At 34.8% G+C, this 9,908-nt stretch overlaps 1 protein-coding gene across 1 annotated transcript in view; it reads left to right on the forward strand.

The window, feature by feature from the left end:
- The window catches only part of LOC144435583 (endothelin-converting enzyme homolog), a 20,440-nt gene extending 19,719 nt beyond the window's left edge, over positions 1 to 721 (forward strand). The window contains exon 17 of the mRNA XM_078124170.1: positions 1 to 721. This exon is cut by the window's left edge and continues 436 nt beyond it. The gene's annotated coding sequence lies outside the window, so the exon portion shown is untranslated.
- Positions 722 to 9,908: the final 9,187 nt, after the last annotated feature.

Below are 9,908 nucleotides of genomic sequence, written 5' to 3' on the forward strand. Positions count from 1 at the left end.
CTTTAAGATAGCAAGATCGCAGTTTCTTGCTACATTTAATCTGAATGAAATAAACCACTTGAATATATTACAACTATAGACGCAGAGTGGACGGTGCCAATATTTTGATGTCTGCATTTGTGGCATGTTTAGTTCATTCATTTACTAGTAAACCAATGTCGCAAGAAACTATTTCTTATCTTAAAGTGTAGCATGTGCAGTTTCTTATTGGCTTCTATGTGGTTGTGTCAAAGATAACAAATGAACAGTAACGTGCAGTGCACTGTAATAGTTAAAGTTTGACTTGAGGGGGATATCAGAAAACTGGTACAGTATTGAATGTGATCTCTTGTTGAAAGGTTGTGATTGGAAAATTTACATGTCATATACAATCCACGTGACTTAGAGATGTATCTTTTAAAATAATCATCACTACCACGACTGGATGTCAATTCGATGACGTAGGTTTGTTGTTGATGACGTCAAATTAATCATGGATACCTTTGTACAATTTCTAGTGACAGGAGACATTGTGATTTATGGTCGATGATTACCTTGTACATTTCAATAAGAAGGACACACGTTTTTACCTCAGAACTAGTACTATAACCAAGAAAGCACCATAGCGCTCTAGACTCTGTCCTGGTCAAGTTACTTTTGAAAATAATTTACAACTATGAAATGTATGAATTTTAAACTGCAATTTTTTATGTGTAATTCTCATAAAGTGAAATCTTATTAAATAAAGGAAAACATAGGCTTGAATATAGCTACGGTTTGGTATACAAAAACATATGTTTGACCCCTTCAATAGTCAAATTATACATGTACATACTGCTGTGAAGTATCCAGTGTGTGTGTACATGTATGTGTGTGCATGCATGTATGTGCGTACGTGCGTGTGTATGGTGTGTATGTGTGCATATGGGTGGGCTTTCATATACATTCTCCCCCTATCATAAGGAGACAGGCTGCAATATACATTCTCTCCTAACTGAGTAGGTGTTAGACTGTATGATACGTCATGTCATTCCACCCTAACCGGCCTACTCTTACCCGACATGGGAGGGGTTGACCGATGTGTGAGGGGGCGCCCCGCCATGGCGTACCTTACAGACTCAGTAGGAGTGGAAACGGATGAAACCATTGATTGACAAATTAAGATCTACTTTTAATAGTGTCTGACATCGGGCAGTCCAAAAAAAAAGAACATAATTCAGTGCTCACTGGATATCAGCACTGAAGCAGAGTCTCATTCCATGACATAGGACAGTCAACTCCAAAACTGTAGTGTATGTTAACATCTACAGCCACACCACAACCACTGATATTAAAGCATCACACATTTAAACACACGACTCACACAATAAGTTCAAAGTGTAAAATTTTTATTTTTAGTAATTATTTTGAGCAATTTAACAAGAAATATGACAATTAAATAGCAGTTAAGAATTAATTATTAGAACATGTCTACTCTACATTTAGTTGTTTTTGAAAAAATAAGGAACATTCTGTAGCTTTTGTAAAGTACGAGAGGTTTGTGGTTGAAAGTTTTACTAACCATACAGATATTCTCTAGTAGTATATAAAATACATCAAATAAATACATCATCCTTTTCTACAGAATATACACGTCATGGCTCTAGTCTCTAGAATTTTTAGCTATCTAAGTATTGTCTTGAAGTTCTTGTAAGAGAAATCACAACTGTACATAAACTATTCTCATTTCACTGTTTTTAGTCCTGTCTACTGACGGCATCTGATTCACTGTGTTAATAGAAAAGCTACAGGTAATATTATCTTCAGTAAAATTGTTGACTCTGAAATAAGATCTTTGAAGTCTGCAGTTTTGCTTGAAATACCAATATTTTAGTGCTACTTGGAACACGAGCTTTGAAGTCTGCAATTTTTGAAATATGACCTTTGAACACTAAATACACTTGGTGCACAACCTTTTGAACTCTGATTTGAACTTGGAATATGACCATTCAGATTGGTAATTTCACTTGAATTATGACCTTTGAACCCAGTAATTTCACTTGAAATCCTAAAATCAGAACCATGTTCTGTGGGGAATGCTATGCTATGTGTATGGCAATGTATGTCTGGACCACAATGACAGTTACAGAATGCTTGAAACTATTTTCTGTGTTAACAAATAAAGTTTAACGCTATCAGATTTGTTTACATTACTAACTATACATTTCTGTCACAGCAGAATAGGCATTCTTTCCTCTCAAGACTTTCAAATAAATACATTACCAAATGTGAATTCTGACAAAAAAAGGCACAGATCAGCTACAGAAAATTCCTATTTTTACCTAGTTAACATTTCATTAAAAAGATACAATGTCAGGCAGCAAGGGAAAAAAAAGGTGAAATTCTGACTTATTTCGATGAAAATTTTTTCACATTTATAAGTATTAACAAACTGTTTCTTGAAAACTGGACAGCAATAATTTAGAAGAATTCTTTGGTATCTTAAATACACTCCATTGAAGGTTAAATATGGCAACTGGTTCTTATAAAAAAACCACAATTCGGTTACTCAAAATAAGAATAATGGGAATAACTGAATATTTGTTCTCTTTTGAAATCTACCGTGTCTGCCGTAAAAACCCTGCTGATAAGTTTTGTTTTTTTTAGCACTGTAGCATCATCTATATGCTATAATATCTATCGCATCTTAGCACATCGGAGTGGCTGCTGAATGTTAGCGTTCTGTCGCATAAAAACATGCATAATTGCACAACTACCATCAACTTACAGTGTTTGATATCATAGTCTTGAAAAAAAAATACTTCCAGGACTAAATTCAAAGTTGTTACGCAATGGCTGTGAATAGCAAATATATGCACACGTTTTTTTTTTACATTATATTGGTTGGAACAATCGTAATAACAAATATGTACACCTTGGTGAACATGAGAACAGAATTGCATGGTTTTCTTGTGATGTTCGGTTTGATTCTTTTGGCTGTGAAATATATAGTCTACAGTTGCAGCTACAGTGTCTTTGACATTCATGGCTAAACTGAGGTTTAATGTACGGTAACTTACTCTTGATGCATACAAAATCATCTAGTAAATTAAAAATTAAAGTAAATACATATCTAGATCAGTGAGGACTTTATTGTTGATGTAACACAAACTAAATTCATAGAAAGATGACATCATGGCTTTAGAGTTATGATTTAAACTGAATTAGCTGTAATTGAAGTACAAATATTGAACTGATCAGACAACCGTTAACCAATAGTATACTTACTAAAAAATGTTAAAATACTGATAACTAGACATTGTATATGTTAATTATCAGTACATGTTGATTTCATCCATAGGTATTACAGTATAAGGTTGAAATCACTGCAGTTACAGTCAGTGCAGTTTAATCATATGAGAACTACACAAATACCCACAGGTGATTCAATACTGCTCAGGGTGTACATTATGAGAATGTCATTATACGTAACAAAAAAGTTTGGAAAAACATCTCAGTTACATCTAAGGCAGCTTTAAGAAAACCTGTTTACAAGTTAAAGCTGTTTACTCACATTTCTGTTGGTTGACATTTTGATGTTTGACAAAGCTGAAGTGAAATTACTTTACACCTTGGTATATTTACAAAGACGGTATGGATATCTTTGACTACACATGAAATCAGTTTGGCTAATGATCAAACCCATTGTTCTCCAGTGTTTTTGTTAAGGGTGGTAAGCAGGTAAAATATACCTGAGTTCTCCTGTCATTCTACTGGGGGTTACAATCATAATTATGGTTGGGACAAAGTATTGGAAACTATGCCAGTTTTACTATATTTCCCCCCCTTTCTGTTACCGTGGTTCCTCAACCTTAGCAAAAACACTGGTTATCAGACTGTTTTCTATGAAGCGCTCACTTATATTCTTAATAATGCATATCATCTTTGCTGTGAGTATCTGCAAGGCAATGCTGTGTCTTTTGTTTATGGAGTTATAAGAGAATGGAATAGCCCTTTTCTGTTCCATTTTGACATAAAAAGCGAGAAAGAGAGAGTAATAAAGATATTAAATTTGATGTAGTATAATGACACTGAATCATAATCACAGATAATACAGTTCAAATCTTTCATATCTACTTTTTTTTACTTCAATTATGTTGTCCAAGTTTGAAGAAACAGTTTTTGAATAATATTGCACCGGTATTAGTTTATTATTCAATTATCAATGAAACAGAAAAAGTCTCTCAAATAGAACGATTAGTGAAAAGTATATATATATATATATAGCAGTAAAAAATGTATCCAAATAACAAAAACATTGAAAGCTGCATAAGCATTTGAATTAAGAAGTGACAAGTCTATAATACACTTGAAATTAAAAAATTCACACAAATCATCTACAGTTTGATTCTACTACCCTTATGCTATATCAGAGAGAGTACGCTCTTGCATGAATGAATGAATGAATGAATGCACAGTCCTCTGGCGGACAATTTGCAGCAAAAAGACACGCCAACAGAGACAACTGAACACAAAGTATCTTCTCTTGTATGAACACTCTGTGATTGTTAGCAAATAAGTATACTGCCCTCTAGCAGCAAAGAATGAAAATTATCTTGTTTTTGTTTTTTATGATGACAAGAGCTTCGATGTCACCCAATTCCGAAACAAATAGTCTAATCGTTATTAAAACGCTCACCTGCGTATAGCAGTTATCAACATGGTACAACAACAAACTCATATGAAAAAAATTGCCTCTATCTCATACATGGGTGAAAGAATGTTAGATAAATGTTAGATATTAAAGGTGTTGGTATATATTGAGGTCAATCTGATTAAAATCTGGTGTGGTGAAAGCAGCTAGATCTCTTTTCTTTACCTCTATTTCCATTGCGTTGTGTCATTTGTTTTGTTCTGGGTGATCACTGCCTCATTCAAATTTCTCACATTTTTTAGAGGTTTCTTCAACGAATCAGCAAGCTTCTTTTTTTGAAAGAAGCATGCTGATTCGTTGAAGAAATCTTTCAAGGTCCTTGAGATTCAACAAGATTTTCTATTACACAGGGTCAGACGTGAGAAGGGGTGGCAGTCACCCGGAACAAAACAAACGACGCAACATGATGGATATAGAGATAAATAAAGAACATCTAGTGGCTTTCACTACATCAGATTTTAATCAAATATTAATATTGAGGTATGCCCATACTACACCTCAACATATACACTTTCATCACACCCATCAATTTAGAGTGTATTTCACCCATGTCAATCATTGCTACACAGACAAAACACTATTGCTACTGACATACAAAGCATCACTGACACATTAAATTTCAGATCTTGAAGTGCATTCTTTTGCAGGGTGGGTTAGTTTTTTGTTTCTGACCAACTTTCAGGTCATTCACTATGGCACAAGATATGAAATGCATAATAAACTATTATATCACAGAGTGTAAATGTTGGAACAGAGTTCAATAATTTCTTCTTTTGTTGCTTCCTAACTTTAAGACTTTCACGACTATTTTATGGGGACGAAATTTGTCTCTTAAAGAAATTGTTAATTCGTCAACCACACTAAAGAATGCCCATGAACTTTGACCTTTGACCCTACACACTACAGATATCATCATTGCTAATTTCCTCCAAACCCTAACCCAAGCCTAGTTATTAAACAGACTGTAAAACACATCACCAGAGGGCGCCCTTATCATCCCTTTTGCAGAAAGATATAAGAAGCGTGCCCACAATGGATGATCTTTCAGTCAAAGTTATTAAATTGTGTATATCAATTTTTTTTTTTAGCCAAGAGGCTTTTCAAAATCGTTTTTACAAAAATTCAAACAGCAAATGTATGAAAAATTTACACAACATTAGTGAGTTGTTAGTTTTTTTACTGTTGAGTACATCACACGACTTATTTCATATAGAAGTCAAATAACAAAAGAAGCTGCGTTATGTTCGGTGCCAACATATTGGGCCAAGAAATTTCAAAAGACTGACAAAAATGTCTTTTTATATTTTTATATATTGTATTGCAAACAGTGTACTGTTCACCATATAAAGTGTTAGCCTACGATAGCTAACGTAAAAAAAACTCAAACCCACATTGGTGGAAAATTTGAAAGATGATGCAAATTGCCAGGAACACACTTAATAAAAAAAACATCTAAAGTTAGTTTTGTATTCCATCCAACAGAATATATAATATCTATAATTGTCTATAACATGAACAGAGAAGTCTATACACTGAAGTTTATAGACCATCTACTTTGTAGACAAGGTCTATACATTGAACTGTACATAGACCATCTACATTGTACATGTGGTTTATACTTTCAACATTACATAGACTATCTATTTTGTAGATAGTCTGTACAATGATGTGCATAGACCATCTACTTCGTAGACAAAGTCTATAGCTTGCATGGTATATAGACCATCTACTCTGTAGACAAAATCTACGCAATGAACTACTTTGTAGACAGTCTATAAATGAAAAGTACAGAGAACATCTACTTTGTAGATGTGGTCTATACCTTGAACAGTATACAGACCATCTATTTTGTAGACTGTCTATACCTTGAACAGTATACAGACCATCTATTTTGTAGACTGTCTATACAACAGTATATAGACCATCTACTTTGTAGACATGGTTTATAGCTTGGACAGTATATAGACCATCTACTTTGTAGACGTGGTCTATAGCTTGGACAGCATTTAGACTACATCTATCCACTTTATAGACAGTCTATACATTTAACAAAATATACATGATTTACCACAGAAAAGACTAGATCATTTAGCAATTAGCCTGCTCTAGAAATAAACAAAATAAAATGTCTACAAAATGTACATTTCAGTCTATGATAATTGGGAGTGCCATCTAAATTGATTGATATGAATGGAAATCACAGCATTACTTTGACTACTTCACCCTGTTAGACTATCATGAATTGGATATGTTCTATTCTACCATAAAAGGTTGATTTGTTCACAGATGCAATTGGACAGATATTAAGGAACATTATTTAACATTTAAAGGAAAACGAAAAATATGTAGCAAGTTTGCATATTTGTGGTCTAATAGTAGAATCTCTTCCTTATACAAAAATCTCTCTGCAGGCTTTTTTTTTTTTTTAGGTTTTATTTGTCATTTTCTTGCGAGGTTGTGAAATTTTTTGCATCAGGATTTCAAAGTTCCCAGCTGAGAAGTGAGTCAGTATGGATGTATGTATACATGGCTTTACAGTCAGGCAGTATATATAATATTAGTACCCCCCCCCCCCCCCCTCCCTCCTCTAACCCCTCTTCAAAAAACACTCATATAAAAACAAACAGGGAATTGCAGAAGCAGCTGAGAGGACCGCTACCTCTTAACACCCCCTACTGTGTCAGTTTTCGTGCTGTTTTGCACACTATGTCAAATTAAACTTAAGTTTGTACACTGTTCCATACATGAATTTGTTTTGCTGACACTGTGCCAAACTTCGCTCTGTTTTACACATTGTGCCAAACTTTCTGATTTGGTATTTCTCGCATGCATGGTTCAGTGTTCAGTTATCTAACATTTTTTGGGATGGAAATGCTTGCTAAAAGTACTACATGATATGAAGTGTGTGAAGTGTTGTCTCTTGACATAGAAGGTCTTGCCCTTGTGCATCCGATTCATCATATGTGTAGGAATCATGCCACAGTTAGGACTGCTACATAATATATATATGGCAGGATTTTAAACTCAGCACACATCCATTTCTCTGCCTCCCCCATATTGCTTGCTTTCAAGTGTCCATATCCTCGCATACACTGGTATTCCAACACATGACTGAGAACTTGGGTACATACACTACATATGTACCGGTAGTACATGATGAAGAAAACAATGAAACTCTTCTACATTTCCAAGACTAGCTGCTGATGTGCTATTTGTACGTTTCTACAGGTGAAGTTATTGTTTTGTATTTTGCAACTCACTGACGACAAAATGCGAAAGACTGCACATGTATATCTAGCTGATCTGTACCAGAGAGTGTCTCAGTCACGGTGTTAGAAAACCAATGATGGGATAGGTTATTGAAAGAAACTATCCTCATTGTTATTCTATAATCCATTTTGTTCATAATGCCTTGCCATGCAGCATTGACTGTAATACGTACAAATTGAAAATCTTCGTACACTTACTATTTCAGGTTTATGAATAACACAAAGCAGCCACCAAGGAACTGATATATCAACAAACTTAAACAAGCTATCTTGCAAAGATCATTTTGATCAAAGCAGCATAGCAAGGCATTCAATGACTACCCTGTACCTATGCAGCATGGCATATCACTTACTGAGTACATTCTACATTTACCAATGAAGTTTTGCATGTCATTCAATGACTATACTCTGCATTGATCTATGCAGTATGGCAAGTCATTCAATGACTATACTCTACATTGATCTATGCAGCATGGCATGTCATTCAATGACTATACTCTACATTTACCAATGAAGTTTTGCATGTCATTCAATGACTATACTCTGCATTGATCTATGCAGCATGGCATGTCATTCAATGACTATACTCTGCATTGATCTATGCAGCATGGCATGTCATTCAATGACTATACTCTGCATTGATCTATGCAGTATGGCAAGTCATTCAATGACTATACTCTACATTGATCTATGCAGCATGGCATGTCATTCAATGACTATACTCTGCATTGATCTATGCAGTATGGCAAGTCATTCAATGACTATACTCTGCATTGATCTATGCAGTATGGCATGTCATTCAATGACTATACTCTACATTTACCAATGAAGTTTTGCATGTCATTCAATGACTATACTCTGCATTGATCTATGCAGCATGGCATGTCATTCAATGACTACTCTGCATTGATCTATACAGTATGGCATGTCATTCAATGAATACTATGCATTGATCTATGCAGTATGTCATTCAATGACTATACTCTGCATTGATCTATGCAGTATGGCATGTCATTCAATGAATACTATGCATTGATCTATACAGTATGGCATGTCATTCAATGACTACTCTGCATTGATCTATACAGTATGGCATGTCATTCAATGAATACTATGCATTGATCTATGCAGTATGTCATTCAATGACTATACTCTGCATTGATCTATGCAGTATGGCATGTCATTCAATGAATACTATGCATTGATCTATGCAGCATGGCATGGCATTCAATGACTATACTCTGCATTGATCTATCCAGCATGGCATGTCATTCAATGACTACTCTGCATTGATCTATACAGTATGGCATGTCATTCAATGAATACTATGCATTGATCTATGCAGTATGTCATTCAATGACTATACTCTGCATTGATCTATGCAGTATGGCATGTCATTCAATGAATACTATGCATTGATCTATACAGTATGGCATGTCATTCAATGACTACTCTGCATTGATCTATACAGTATGGCATGTCATTCAATGAATACTATGCATTGATCTATGCAGTATGTCATTCAATGACTATACTCTGCATTGATCTATGCAGTATGGCATGTCATTCAATGAATACTATGCATTGATCTATGCAGCATGGCATGTCATTCAATGACTATACTCTGCATCTACCTATGCAGTATGGCATGTCATTCAATGAATACTATGCATTGATCTATGCAGCATGGCATGTCATTCAATGAATACTATGCATTGATCTATGCAGCATGGCATGTCATTCAATGACTATACTCTGCATCTACCTATGCAGCATGGCATGTCATTCAATGACTATACTCTGCATCTACCTATGCAGTATGGCATGTCATTCAATGAATACTATGCATTGATCTATGCAGTATGGCATGTCATTCAATGAATACTATGCATTGATCTATGCAGCATGGCATGTCATTCAATGACTATACTCTGCATTGATCTATGCAGTATGGCATGTCATTCAAT

This window comes from Glandiceps talaboti, chromosome 5 (assembly GCF_964340395.1).
Source record: "Glandiceps talaboti chromosome 5, keGlaTala1.1, whole genome shotgun sequence".
In the NCBI taxonomy this organism is placed as follows: Eukaryota; Metazoa; Hemichordata; class Enteropneusta; family Spengelidae; genus Glandiceps; species Glandiceps talaboti.